This window comes from Canis lupus, chromosome 2 (assembly GCF_003254725.2).
Source record: "Canis lupus dingo isolate Sandy chromosome 2, ASM325472v2, whole genome shotgun sequence".
NCBI lineage: Eukaryota > Metazoa > Chordata > Mammalia > Carnivora > Canidae > Canis > Canis lupus.
The window spans coordinates 28,446,179-28,462,206 of record NC_064244.1 but is presented as its reverse complement, the minus strand read 5'-3'; the positions used below and the strand labels follow the sequence as shown (position 1 = coordinate 28,462,206).

The window sequence follows — 16,028 nt, the reverse complement described above, 5'->3', positions numbered from 1 at the left end:
ATTTCAAATGCTACATACTGTGTTATCCCAGATATATGACACTCTGGAAAAGACAAAAATATAGAGACAGTAAAAAGATCCTGGTTGCCAAGTGTTAGGGAGGAGGGAAAGATGAATAATAGGCAGAGTAAAAGGATTTTTGAGACAGTGAAAATACTCTGTAGGTTACTATAATGGTGGATATATGTCACTATACATTTGCCCAAACCCTTAGAATGTGCAACACCAAGAGTGAAGCCTAATGTAAAATGTGGACTCTGGGTGATAATGATGTGTTAATGTTGGTTCATCAACTGAAACAAATGTACCATCTGGTGGGGGATGTTGATAATATGATAATGTGGGAAGCTATGCATGAATGAAATCAGGAGTATATGAAGAATCTCTGTAGCTTTTGTTTGGTTTTGTTGTTAACCTAAAATTACCTTAATCCATAAAGTCAAATTTTTAAAAAGGAGCAACTTATGAGGAATGGACATTCCCTGAGCTATATAAAATAATTGAAGGGAAGAAAAAAAAAGCAATGAGGACTTCTGCTTCCAGCCATGACAAAATTTTGGTACCAAAACCTACCCTCCCCCCCTGCTGAAAACAACTTTAAAACAAGACAAAATGTGCAAAAAGTGTTTTCAGGCATTTGGTAGCAATGTCTGTTATGATTCGAGAAGAGGGAAACATGAAGTGAACCCCACCATTGCCATGGATTCCTTCATGGCCACTTTCCTGCCAGGTAGAACCAAAGTGGAACCCAAGCAGAGCCATGGTCTCACTGACCTGAGGAGGGAAAAAAGCAGAGTTTTAGGATGCTGGCATGGCTGGAATTTGGATACTCCCCCAAACAGACCCACCTTTATAAAGACTAAAACCAAACTTGACAGATAGGAGGAGGAACCAGCAACTTAACTCCTGTAAGAACAGAGTTCGATAACTCTTAAAGGAAAACAACATATTCCAGACTCTCCAAAATGTGTAATTCATAATATCTGGCAAGTTTTTTAAAATTCTGGACATGTTAAGAAATAGGAAAGTGTGACCCATTTGTAAAAAGGAATCAATTGGAACAGACCCTAAAATGACCAAGATTTTGGAATTAGCAGACAACTGGCTGCCATTTATTTTTATAAAGAAAGTTTTATGGGAACAAACCCATACTCATTCATTTACGTTTTGTTTGTGGCTGCTTTTGTGCTATAAAGGCAGAGTTGAGTGGTTGCAACAGAGACTATTTGGTCTGTTAGCTGAAAATATTTGCTTTCTGGCTCTTTGAGTAAAAAAATTGTCAACTACTAATTCGGCCATAATGAGTGAACCGATAAGATATCTCAGAAGATAAATGAAAACTATAAAAAAGAACCAGATAAAAATTCTAGAACTAAAAATTACAATATCCGAAATGAGCTTCATCACACCTTGAAGACAGATCAATAGAAATTATCCAAACTGACGAGGACAGAGAAAAAAATTTATTTTTATTTTTTAAATTTTATTTATTTATTCATGAGACACACACACACACACACACAAACACACACACACAGAGAGAGAGAGAGAGAGAGATAGGCAGAGTCACAGGCAGAGGGAGAATCAGGATCCATGCAGGGAGCCTGACGTGGGACTCAATCCCAGGTCTTCAGGATCACACCCTGGGCTGAAGGCAGCACTAAACCGCTGAGCCACCTGGACTGCCCAAGAAAAAAATTTTAAGCAAAAATTTGAATAGACCTTCAGTGACCTGTGGGATAATATAAGATGGTCTATCATATTTAATTGAAGTCCCAAAGCAGTAGGAGAGTAAAAATGGAGAAGAAAAAATATTTGAAGAAATAATGGCCAAAAATGTCTGAAATTTGATGACAAAAATTGACTTACAGTTCCAAGGTGCTCCAAACAGTGGACTCCAACCAGGGTAAATATAAAGAAAACCATACCTATATACATCATAGCCACACTGCTGAAAACTAAAGATAATTGGAAAATCTTAAAAGTAGCCAGAGAAAAAGGACACACTACTACATGGACCAACAGTGAATAATGGCTAACTCTTCAGCATCAATAATGGAAGTCAGAAAACAATGGCAGAACATATTCAAAGTTGTAAAAAGAAAAAAAAAAAAACATAAGTCTGGAATTCTACCTAGAAAAAATATCTTTCAAAAAATGAGGATGAAACTAATATATTTTCAGATAAACGAAAGCTTAGAGAACTTATTATCAGCACACCTGTGTTGTAGAAGATAATGCTGAAGGAAATTCTCCTGGCTATGTGGATATTACAAGTTAGAAATACAGATCTACAGGAAGGAATGGAGTGCTGGTAAATTTTTAGATAAATGGAAAGATCATCTTTTAATTCTTTGAAAGAGAACTATTTAAAATAAAAATAATTGTGCACGGTGAGTTTTATTGCACATGTAAATGTAAAATATAAAATAACTACAGTATAAAAATTGGGGTGGGTGGAATGTTTCTATCATAAATCTTTTGTATCATATATGGAATAATACAATATTATGTCTAAAGAGATCATGATAAGTTAAGGATGCATACTGAAAAGCTTAGAGAAACTGCCAAATAATAATACAAAGTATGTAGCTAAAATGGCAATAGAAGACATAAAATAGAGTATTAAAATACTTTTTTTGGTTAGCCAAAATTAAGAGAGAAAAGGAGGAACTGAGGAATACAAAACCAAATGGAACACCTGGGAAACAGGGTAGCAAGAGGGCAGACTTAAAGCCAACCATATCAGTAATTTTCTGAAACATAAAGTAAACACATAAATTAAAAGAAACTTTCAGGGGTGCCCAGGAGGCTTAGTCAGTTAAACATCTGCTTTCAGCTCAGGTCATGATCTCAGAGTCCTGGGATCAAGCCCCACATTGGGCTCCCTGCTCAGCAGGGAGTCTGCTTCTCTCTCTGTCCCTCCCCTTGCTTCTGTGCTCTCTCTCTCTCTCTGTCTCTCTGTCTCTCTCTCAAATAAGTAAATAAATAAAATCTTTAAAAAAAAGAAACTTTCAGACTGGAAAAACAACAGGCCCCCAACTCTGTGCTGTCTATAAGAGAACATACTTTAAATACAAAGACAATGATAGATTGAAAATAAGATGTATATAAAGATATATTAGCAGAAGTATGCATAAGAAAGCTGGGGTGGCTACATTAATATCAGAAAGTAGATTTCAAAATAAATAGTATTCACAGATGACTTGATTGCTTATAGAAAATTATCAAAAAATCTGAAAAATAACTACTACAACTTGGTAAACCTAGAGTCTCAAGATACAAAAATCACTTGTGGTTACTTCTATGTACTGTAAGCAATTAGAAAATTAAAAAATTTTAAAACAATTTCATTTATGATAGTATCAAAAATAATGAAATACTCATGAATATATTTTCCAAAAACTTGTAAGACTTCTGAACTGAAAACACTGAAACATTGCCAACATAAATTTAAAAACTGTATAAATGGAGAAATGTGCAATGTTTATGGATTGAAAGATTCATTAAAAAAATACATCAGCTCAAAAAAAAAAAGACATCAGTTTACCTTAAACTGATCAACAAATTTAATACAATCATAATTTTAAAAAATCCAATGCATTTTTTAATAGAAATTTGGCAAGTTGATTCTAAAACCTCTTTGAAAACACAACAGACCTAGCATTTCTAAGGCCATCTTAAAAAGAATGTACAAATTTGGAGAATTCACATCTTCTGATACCAAGACTTTCTATACAGCTGCAGTACCCAAGGCAGTATATACTGGTAGAAGGATAGACAAATAGAGTAATGGAACAGAATAGAAAAGCCAGAAATAGACTCACACATGTGCATTCAGTTAATTGTTTTATAAATATGCACGGCAGTTCAATGAAGACAGGAAGATCTCAACAAATGCTCTGGAAAAAATGGATAAATTTATGGGGGAAAAAAACCTTACTCCACATACAAAAATTAATTTTATTTTATATATAAACATAAAAAAATCCATACCTTAGATTTAACCATGATAGTTACACACATAAAAGTTAAAACTATAAAGCTTCTAAGAGCAAACTAAGGCAAATAGCTCTGCAAACTAGGAATAGGCCACAATTTCCTAGAGAGGAGCCAAGACACACCGACTGTAAAAGAAAAGCAAATTAAAAACTTCCGCTCATCCTAAGATATTAAGAAAAATTTTTAAAAAGTGATAGATTGGGAGCAGGTGTTTGCAGCACATACCTCTGACAAAAAGCCTTGTGTCCACATTACCTAAAGAACTATGAATCAATACCAAAAGGCAAACAACCCACTAAATAGATGGACAAAGACTTGAACAAGTCACTCCTCCAAAGAAGACAGGTGATTATCCACAAGCACTTGAAAGAATGCTCCACATCATCAGACATCAAAAAAAAGCAAACTGGAAAGCACCATGGAATATTCCACCCAGAAAGGTTATTAGAGGTAAGACTGACAACAACAGAAGTGGGAGAGGAGGTGGGAGTGTAAAATGATACCCTTCCTCGGAAAGCTGGTAGTTGTTTTGTTTTCAGTGAAGGTAACTAGCTACCTCCCTACCCTATGATCCAGCTATTCCGCTCCAAGGTATTTATTGAAGAAGAGTGAAAGCATATGTTTAGAAGAAGACTTGTACAAAATCTTTGTAGTGGCTTTAAATAATCTCAAAAATATTGTGTTGAACAAAAGAAGATATACACAAGATCTTACATCCAGTTTGATTCCCTTTGTATGAAGCTTGCGAAAAGACGGGAAACAGTACACACGAAGAAATCAGAGTAGTGGTTGCTTGTGGTGAGTGGGACTGGTTGTAAGAAGGCAGGAAATGATGGAAATGTTGATCACAGGGGTGTACATATTTGAAAACTCATCAAATTGTACACTTAAGAACTGCACTTCACTCTCACTCTGCCCTCAGGGAAATCAGTAAGAAGTATACTTAGCAACTCTCGTAATTATTCATTAGCACAACTAATCAAGGATTGACCTCAGAAGCATTCGGAATCTGACAACTTAATCATGAACCGAGAATGTTTCTAAACACCTACATCTTTTTTAAGGCAAATTGCTTTTGAGGCAACTTTGTGTCCTTAAAAACTGTTGAATTACATGACGATATGCTTTTCTAAATAAGACCATGGAAGTTCCCAGAGTCATCCCAAATTTGCCTGAATATCTAAGGACATCCATCATATGGGGACGAGGGGAGTTCCAGAACTTCTTTCTCCCACAGACTTCATTTCCATAAAAGCATCTTTCCTGGAATTTAGAAGCACTGAACCTTCTCTGATCCAGAGCTAAGAACAGGTAAAGAGCTTGACTATAATCTTCTCCTCTGGAGTGCCTTGCCAAGGGTGTTCCAGATATTATCTGAAGGAAGTGGGAGGTATGAGAGTGTGGGAAATGTAACCCTGAAACGTTCCTTCTTTTTAATCTAACTGGAGTAAATCTGGGATACTTTTAGCCCTCCTAGGTAGCATTAAAAAACAACAACAACAGAAAACAAAAAAACAGCAGTACAACATCTAGAAAAAAAAAAAAAGAAGAATCAAAAACACTGTCTATTCTGAAGCCTTGCACAGGAGTAAAGAAGAAGATTTCTACATATGTGACTCAGCAAAATGTCTTTAAATACTTTTTCCTTGTGTTATCACTTACAAAATCTCTTCCCACACAGCATGGCAACCACATTCATTCCCTGGTTTTACTCACTAAAAATTCTGAATATTCTTTCTTGAAATTCAGTTAACGGGGGATTTTCTCTGTTTTAACCCTTGTATCTCTTTCCAGATCCATTTCTTGCTTCTCCATCGGCTCTGACTTTTTAACAGAAATTGTTCTATGTTCCCAGTTCTACCCGTTCCCCTGGCTCACACCACAGTGGGCCTGGAAGCTCAGGAGGCAGACACAGAATTTTCTTTTTCTTTCTTTCTTTCTTTCTTTCTTTCTTTCTTTCTTTCTTTCTTTCTTCTTTCTTTCTTTCTTTCTTCTTTCTTTCTTTCTTTCTTTCTCTCTTTCTTCTTTCTTTCTTTCTTTCTTTCTTTCTTTCTTTCTTTCTTTCTTCTTTCTTTCTTTCTCTCTCTCTTTTTCCTTCTTTCTTTCTTTCTTTCTTTTTCTTTCTTTCTTTTCAGAATTTTCTTTAGAAAGTGGGTAGGGAAATAGTTTCCTCTCTGTAATTTTTAAGTATTGGTATAATTCTGGATTTAGATGTCATTTTCTCTTCTGGGAGTCAGATGTCTACTTTCTGTGGAGTAGAGGAAGAATTTCGGATTACTAACTTGGTGTTGGGGAGTGGGGTCTAATGCACCGAGCTTGAAAATGGGGCTTCCAGGATGGGACTCCTACTATATAGGCTCAGAGGTGTATTATTCATATGGCCTTGCCTTTTAGCTCTTGTACCTTTTATGTGGGTAGAGGGGAAAAGAGGCAGATAACACCTATTATTAACCCTGAAAATCCCAAGGCCTTTGCCATGTACTAACAGGGAGTTACATCAAGCTCTTCTGACATTGAAAGTGTTTCACGTCTTGTTTTGGAGTTTTGGTATGAATGATAATTTGAAAGACACAGGCAGGATCTCACATGTTCCACTTCCTTCTCATACTTCACCTTCATCACTGTCCCTGAAACAGTGTCGTGGGGCATCTTCCCATGGGATATTTGCAGATTTGCTGCCTCCAGGATTTTCCTACTTAACTGAAGTGCAACTCCCCTTGTGTGCTTTTGGCTTCTTCAGCTGACATTAGGGACAGTAACTAGAGCCACTTCCTCTGGACAGTGTCACCAAACAGGTCTGGGGAGAAGGGGGCGGGGTGAAGAGCCCTAGGACACTCTTCTCTTTTCGCTGTTGTTTTGTTCTGTTTTTGTTTTCCCTCCAATAGATTGCTGGAGGCTCAACTTCATCTTACCGTGCCCTGTAGGCTGGGAAAGATTAGGCATTTGTAGTTCTCGTGTCATAGAGGACAGGAATGACAACCAATGACACACAGCAACAGATTTAGGAGTTCAAACTGGCTTTTTGGTCTCTCAGGCATCTGTTCTCTCAAGTATTAGATCATACCGTCAACTACCCACCACTATTCCCAGAAGGACACCTGTGCAGCTTCTGCTGCTTGGGTTTTAAATAAAAGATGAAAAACTTGGTGAAATGAGATACTTTCTTCCCATAAGGGGCTCCCATCCCACAGTGAGAAGAATAGGAGCAAGAGATACAGATCAGAGGTTTCTACTTGGGTTTGGAATTGTGACACTCCCTTTATTTTGTTTCTCCACATGCCCTCAGCTCCGCCCCACCAGTATTAATCTACTCCTTTATCTTTTAACCTTTTGTTTTTTAAAGGGGAATAGAACTAAAGTGAGTTTCCTGCTGATGTTTTTGTGTCCCTCAAGTGAGCCAGAAATACTAAAGTTTGCACGGCAGTCATCATTCGATCTGAGAGAGTGATGTTGAAAGTGGATTCTCCACAAACACTGGGACTGTCCTTGTTGTCTATGGGCGTGGTTCTCAAATGCTAAAGTGCATACAAGTCACCTGGGGGTCTTATTAAAATATACATTTGGATTTAATAGGGCAAGCGTGGAGGCTAAGATGATTTCGGACAAGCTCCCAGATGCTGCGGGTACCTCAACCACACAGTAGCAGCAACTGCCACATCTCCCCTCTCCATCTGCCCCTTTCCAAAGGACCCACCTGTCCCATGGTGGGCAGGGAGCTGGTCTTGGGTGCCAGTGAACCTGTTTACAAAGCACTCTGTTTCCATGAGCCTTACTCAGTATCTAAGAGGATGCAGTGAAAACTCACTTGGCTGGAGGGAAGGTGGGTGGGTGAAAAACGGTTGTGGGCTAGGTGATTTGTTTTTCTTTTCTGATGTTGTTCAAAATGAAAGAGAACGCTTCTGGCCCTTGTGGCCCATGTGAGCAACATGAAAGGCAAGGAAAATAAAGAGGATTCAAAAGGATGTGGACAGAATCTGAGATAAGATTCTTTGCTTGGTGGGCGAATCAAGGTCAAGAGATGTTTACCCGCAGCTCCGCCAGAACTGAGAAGTAGATGGCTTCATGGTTGTGTTTTTCTTTCCTCCATCTATACAGTAGAAATTGGGGATGAACACCAGAAAAATTGACAAAGCACAGAAACTTCTGGATGATGATTTACTAAGCTTACATAAAGGACATAAGAGTACACAAAGAGCTCATGCGCCTGATAAAGAAATACTGGTTCTTGACCCAAAGCCATTCACCTCCAAGTCAGATCTAAGAAAAATCCCAAAAATTGTACCTAATGTCAAAGATAGTCTCCAACTTCCTTGGCAAACCCATCCAGCATTTTGGGCCTTACAGAAAGCAAGTGTTTTGGTACAAAATAAAATATCAAGGCACATGTTGACTATTCCTCTTAATAGGATCCTACAATCTGAGAGCTGAAAGAGACCCTAAAGATTGTTTAGGTCCTCCCACACATTTTGTAGATAAGGAAACTGAAGCTATGTATCATTCCTCAGGTTTTTGCAAGTCTGACAACAGAGCCGGCAACAGAGCCCTGATTCTTAGGTCAGTGCTTTCGCATCATGTAGAATTATAATCTTCAGGAATATGCATGCTTTACACCCAATGGTGGAAGGTTCTCTCTTGCTGAGAGTAGAGCTATGTCTAAACTATCTGGGTCACTGGGAAGTGCTTGCGAAATGTTGTGGTTTAATTCAGATCATTATCTTTGAAGAAGTCAGAGAACTCAGATCCTCCATTTTGGCTATATATATATAATATATATATATTATATATATATATATTTAAATACATTATATACATAATATATATTAATAACTATGATATCTGAGCGCTGCTGTGTGTTGCTTCTTTGTATAGATTACCTTTAAAGCTCACAACAACCTGTTAGATAGATATTGTCATCTCCACTTTACATGGCAGGAGATTGAGTTCCGGGGGGGTTCGGTAGATTGTCCAAACCACATAGCTCAAGGTGGTAGGAGAGGAATCACAAGAAAGGCTAGTATTGCGGCCCTCATTTCTGCCTTAAAAAAAAAAATCTCACTTTTATTTTCAGAAAAGGCTATCAAACATCAAACTTAAATGTGTCAGGAAGAAACAACAATGAAGAGGACAGAAGTGTAGAGAAAAGGTTTTCATTGACATTAGGTCACCACGAATGCTCAGAGGACAATGCAGTCGGTTTCTCTGTAGGAGAAGGACTCAAAATATTGAAGAAGCAGGATAGCGGTGTCAGGAACCAATGGGAAGAGATACTATAAGATTCTGGAGGGTCCTGAAGTCCCAGCATGACAGGTATTAACCCTTTACAGGCATAACTCGAAGATATTACAGGTTCAGTCCAATTCAGACCAGTGCAATAAAGCAAGTATTGCAATAAATCAAGTCCAGTGAAATTTTTTGGTTTCCAAAAATATTGTTTACACTCCACTATAGTCTGTGAAGTGTGCAATGGCCATTATGTCTTTAAAAAACAATATACAACCCCTATGTTTATAGCAGCATTATCTACAATAGCCATGATATGGAAGCAGCCCAAGTGTCCATGAGTTGATGAATAGTTAGAGAAGAGGAGATGAATACACACACAGAGACACACACACACAGATACGCACGATGGAATATTACTCAGCCATAAGAATGAAATCTTGCCATTTGCAATGATATGAATGGAATTAAAGGCTATCATGCTAAGTGAAATAAGGCAGAGAAAGACAAATACCATATGATTTCACTCATATGGGGAATTTAAGAAATGAAGCAGAAGAACATAGGAGAAGGGAAGGAAAAGTAAAATGAGATGAAAACAGAGAAGGATGCAAACCATTAGAGACTTTTAACTCTATGAAATAAACTGAGGGTCACTGGAGGGGAGGAGGGTAGAGGGATGGGGTAACTGGGGGATGGGCATTAAGGAGGAATGTGATGAGCACTGGGTGTTGTATGCAACTGACAAATCACTAAATTCTACCCTGAAACTAATAACACAGTATATGTTAACTAAATTGATTTTAAATAAAGAATTTAAAAAAAAAACAAGATGATTGGGGCAGTGATTCTCAAGCCTTTTTGTATTGGGACCCCTGATACAAATTCACTCTCAGAAATTGTTGAGGATGCCTAGAAGCTTTTGTGTTTGATGGGTTGCATCAATCATTATTTACCATATTAGAAATTAAAACAGAAAGTTTAAAAGTGCATGTTTATTAATTCATTTTAAAATAACAATAACAAGCCATCACACTAGCAAATAATTTTTATTTAAAAAAGTCTACATTTTCCAAAACAACAGCAATAAAAAGCGGTCAGAATAGTGGTATTGTTTTACATTTTTGCAAACTTTAAAAATGTCTGGATTAAATGTGGATTCTCACATTTAAGCTACTGCTTGTTGTTTTGATTGAAGTATATACAGAAAATCCTAGCCTCTTACTGTTACAAAACAGAAAAGTATTTTAATAGCCTTTTCAGATAATGGTGGACATTCTTTGTTGCTAACTCAACAGGGGATAGTTTCTTCATTGTTAGTTGCAGATCAGTGATCTATTAGGCCCAAATCCACGTGTCTATCTTAAACTTAGAACTTTGTGCTCATACCTGATTTTATAATACCATGCATTAGTAATTTAGGACAAAATGGTTTGCTGAGTTACACAGATCTTCTAAATATTGACACATTCATAATTCAACAACCAAAAGTTAGATTTATTAATATCACCTCTTATCTCATTAGAAAAATCTTTAAGTATTACAAAGTGGTCAAGATCAGGGTGATACAAGTTTCCCAAAATTCTAATTTTGCTCAAATTTGATCATTTTATCAAAATGTATCATGCATCATTATCAAACCTGAAAATTTATCACAATAAATACTATGAGTTGTTTTCCTTGAAGTGACAGGCTTACTGTTCAATGTCAAGAAATGCCTGTAGACTTTGAGAAATGTATAGGTTATGATGTACTGAATATTAGTTATATTTGCAGCTTCTAGAACATCACATCCTTCTGCATTTGCTGGAAATGGCATAGGGTCAGAACTTGTTCCAAGATTCAGTTATGTCAGGTTATTTGTTTTTAAAAATCTGTTGTTTTATTATGTGTTTGGTTTAGCTGACTTGTCTATAATATATGTAGGTTATAAATACATCTCTGGCCCTTTTAAAGAGATCTGTGCTCCCAGACATGGTAGCAAAGTAGCATGGAAGTCCAGCTCCCTCTTGCAATTCCAACCTGGAGTGTCATAGAAGCAGAGGGCTGTTTAGAGATCTGAGGAACTAGCACAAACATGATGGAAGGTGGCTGGGTCTTTCTTTCTGTTTATTTGTGTGTTATGAGGTATGAGGCAGCCAAAATTGGGGAGGATAGGAAGCTACCTTTGGGGGGCAAAGATTTTAATTGTCCTTCTCTCCCTTATACTTCCTTCTCTATCACTTCTATAAGGCAGAGAATCAGCAGCCAGCTACCAGTAGCGGTGGGGAGTGGGCTTACTCCAGGGTAGCTTTAAGCATGGTTAAGTGGACAAAGGGACAGCGACAGCCACAGGGGACTGACTGGTCCCTGGACATTCTCTCTTCCTGCTCTTCTCCTCTTTACCTCTGAGGCTAGGTGATTACTATGGAGAACGACAGCTCTTCGAGAAGATCAATGCCCTTGTCTTCAGAGAGGTTGCCTGAAGGTGAGGATAGTGGTGTGACCAACAGGGGTGGGGGAGGCAGTGGACCTCTCTGGCCTGAAGAAGGTTTGCTCCCTTCCAGTCCCAAACTCACCAGCTGACCATGTCTGGGGCCCATCCCTTGCCCCTTCTCCTAGGACATTTGGGTTGATATCCCCAGGAAGAAGGATCTCAAAGGGGAGAATAGGTGAGGAATGCCATCATTAAAAAGAAAGAGCAACTAACTGAGAAGCCTATACTTGCCAAAGCAGAATCAACAGACCAGAAAAAAATAATTCTAATAAGCTTTTAATGGCCTAAAAGGGATGAGGGAGACTATGGAAAACATGAGGCAGGAATAAGAACATCTAGAGATTGACTAAAATGACTGAATAGAAAGGACCCAACAGATGGATTGAATATGAATATAGCAGAAATATGAATTAGGTATTTGGGAGGCCCAGATTGAGAAACTTAAAAAGCTGACAACTTTGTCAATTTTTGTATTGTGTATTTTGAAGCCATAGTATTGGGTGCATACAAGTGTATATGGTGTGTTGAACTTTTATCACTACTAACCAACCTTTGGATTTCTATTAATTTTTTTAACTGCAGAGTTTGGCCCATTTACATTGATTATAACTACGAATGCATTTGGATTGGTTGCTACCAGCTTATTTTATTCTAATGTTATACTTCATAAAGAAAGGGATTGAGTCCAGAAGGAAAGTATAAGTTGCAAGAAGGGATGGTGAGTAAAGGTAAAGGTAAACTTGTGAGTTTAAACCAATATTGGCTGCATAAAATAAACAAAATGTCTATTTTGGGCTAAAAGATATCAAGATAGAATTAAAATATTGAAAATCAGGAAGCTGACTGGAGTTAAAACATTCAAAGGTTATTTATTATTTGGGAGGAAGGTTATGATATTGATTAAATTTGGACTTTGTAATATCTTGATTCATGTCAAAATTTTGAAAATGTGCAGTCAAGTGAATACTTTACAAACTAGTAAAGAAAAAGAGTGGAATTGAATAAAAACTACTTTAAGTCCAAGGAAGGGAGGAAAAATGCATAGAAATAGAAGAGCAAAATAAAGGAAATAAAATAGTGGGAATCAACCCAAATATATCAGCAATGAGAACCAATGTAAATAGACTAACTCTGCAATTAAACAAAAAAAAAAAGAATTTTTAAAAATTGAACTGACATGCATTTGTTTTTAAGAGACATGCTTCAAGCATAAGAGCTCTGAAAGTTTGAAACTAAAAGAATGGACAATCACAATCCAAAAGATTGTTTTATCAATTAGTATCATACTTTGAGGCAATGCTATTCGTAGAAATCCAGAACTTTGGTAAAGGTCCAATTGACCAGAAAATATAATTCTTTACTTGTATGTGCCCAATAACACAGCTTCAAAATATACAAAGCAAACATCTAGAAACAATTTTTTTTACTTATATGTACCTAATAGCTTAGCTTTAAAATTCATAAGGAAAATATTGACAGAACAGGATGAATTTACAAATCCAACATTGTGAGAGATTTATCAAAGCCTTCTTTTTTTAAAAAAAGATTTTATTTATGTATTAGAGAGAGAGAGAGAGAGAGGCAGAGACACAGGCAGAGGGAGAAGCAGGCTCCATGCTGGGAGCCCAACGTGGGACTCGATCTTGGGTCTCTAGGATCAGGCCCTGGGCTGAAGGCAGCGCTAAACCACTAAGCCACCGGGGCTGCCCTCAAAGCCTTCTTATATGATTGACAGATCAAGCAGACAAAAAAAAAATAATAAGAATATACAGAAACTGATAAGCATGACTAACAAAGTTAATATAATGGAAAACTACAGAAAGATATTCCAACAATAACAGAACCTACCTTTTTTTTTTAAGCACACATTGTACATTTACATGATAGTAGAGGAGTTGAATGTAGGGACATAATGTTTATGGGGAAAATGGAAGTGTAAGAATAAGGAGAAGGAAAATAACAGTAGAGAGGCATGTATAGGTTGTATAGACCCATGAGGACAGCGCACCCTAGATTTTAATGACTAACTCAGTTTTGGATTTTAATGTACGATGAATGAATAAGTAAATAAATAAAACCAAAACCAAAACAAAGGTTTACATAAGATCAACAGGTGTCCAGAGCATACTAAGAGTAGCTCAAGAAACAAGGAGAGATTTTTCTATCCTAGCATCAAAGGATGGTTGTCTCTATGATTTGCTCCAGCTCTGCAGAAGAAAAACTTGTTTAAGGGATCTTTTCCTGGAAGAAGCCACACCCAGACATTGTGATAGAAAAAATGGGAAAAGAAGGAAAAGTTTTTCCGCCTGGTAATGAATTACTTCTGGTTGTTTAAAAAAGAAACTCGTTTCTTTGAAACCCAGGAAAGAGGTGACTAATAGCATTCAGTTTTTTTATAGATTTGGGACAGTATCACTCTCTGAAGGACATTATTATTTTTTAAGTTTTTATTAAATTCCAGTTAGTTAGCATACAGTGTAATATTGGTTTCAGGTGTACAATATAGTGATTCATCACTTCCATACAACGCTCTGTGCTAATCACAAGTGCACTCCTCAATCCCCATCCCCTACTTAACCCATCCCCCCCACCTCTGTTCTAATAACCATCAGTTTTTTCTCTATAGTTGAGTCTGTTTCATGGTTTGCCTCTCTCTTTTCCCCTTTCATAATTTTGTTTCTTAAATTCCACATGAGCGAAATCATATATTTGTCTTTCTGTGACTGACTTAGCATTATACATTCTAACTCTATCCAAATCATTATAAACTGCAAGATTGTAATCTTTTTTATGGCTGAGTAATATTCCATTGTGTATATACACCACCTCTTCTTTATACGTTCATCAAACAATGGACACTTGGGCTGCTTCCATAGATTGGCTATTGTAAATAATGATGCTATAAATATCAAGATGTATGTATCCCTTTGAATTAGTATTTTTGTATTCTTTGGGTAAATACCAAGTAGTGCAATTGCTAGATCATAGGGTAGCTCTATTTTTAACTTCAAAGGGCATTATTGGTAGGACTCATCTGCTCTACAACTGATAATGTGGTGTAGGAGACCATACAAAATGCCCACCATGTGTTGGGCCCTTGCTGAGGCCCAGGGATTAGAGTGAATGCTGAAGATAGGCCCCTTCCCTCATGGAAGTTATATTCTAGATAGATATTATATTAAAATATTAATATTTATATTAATTATTAAATAATTAATTACAGATATTAAATAATTAGTACAAATAAGTAGTTACAAAGATCTAAAATATCACAAAGATATAGTATAACCTACTATTAGAGCATATTTATATTTGACTCATATTATATTTCCCTTTTGTTTTATTTGATAATGACATTCTGTTTACAATTAATAATGTGAATTAACTTTGGTCCTTTATGAACTATTCATCCAATGAATATTTTTTTTCCAATGAATATTTTCTAAGTATTTGTGACCCCGGAGGATAACTAGAAAAAATTAAAGTTGTGGTCCCTGCCTCCATGGTCTTTATAATTTAGTAAAGAGGATAGGACAGGTATATGATTTTAATGCAAAGCACAGAGTGATAACTGTGCTTGGACCCCTTCTTTAGGAAGAACAAGGGTACCAAGGGTGGGGCGCCTGCACGGCTCAGTTGGTTATGTGTCTGACTCTTGATTTCAGCTTGAGTCATAATCTCAGGGTCTTGAGATTGATCCCCGCATCAGGCTCTTCACTGGGCATGGAGCCTGCTTAAGATTCTCTCTCTCTCTCTCTCTCTCTCTCCCCCTATTCCCACTCTTCTCAAAAAAAAAAAAAGTGTAGCTTTTTTTAGACCTCTTGGGTCTATAACAACATGAGGTTAGCTGGGTGCAGCAGTGGGGCAGACAGAGGTGGGAGACAATTAGGCTAGCACTTCTCAAAGTTTTGCACCCAAGTCACCAGGGGGTTTATTAAAATGCAAATAATGATCCAGCAGGTCTGGGGCAGGGCCTGAGAATCTGCATTTCCCCCAGAGCTTTCTGACGCTGTCCCATTCACACTTTGGAGGAGTAAGGAATTAGGAGATCACTTTAATAGGCTGGGTCAGAGCCAGGAGGAATTTGGGAATGGGAAGGAGCGGAGGAGATAGGCAGACTGGAGAGATGGGAAGATCGGTAGCACTGGACAACTTGGAGAGGTGGAGAAAGGAAGACAGGAAATCGATGACAGAGAAATCCAGCCGGGGCAAGGAGAGTGCTGGTGCAGTCAACAGAAATGAGCGTCAGTAAGGCAAGAAATGGACCATCTTAAAGAAGAGAATATTTTGCCCTCACTTTAAAATGTAAGGTATTGAGTATGATGACCCC

At 37.3% G+C, this 16,028-nt stretch overlaps 1 protein-coding gene across 3 annotated transcripts in view; it reads right to left on the bottom strand.

Annotated features, from left to right (window-relative positions):
- The window catches only part of IL2RA (interleukin 2 receptor subunit alpha), a 55,349-nt gene that overhangs the window by 20,402 nt on the left and 18,919 nt on the right, over positions 1-16,028 (bottom strand). Inside the window, exon 1 of one of the 3 annotated variants that reach the window (XM_025445372.3) lies at positions 5,719-5,941. The exons of the other annotated variants lie outside the window; for them this stretch is intronic. The gene's annotated coding sequence lies outside the window, so the exon portion shown is untranslated. Of the gene's footprint in view, positions 1-5,718; positions 5,942-16,028 lie in introns of those variants that run through there. 3 annotated transcript variants of the gene reach the window in all.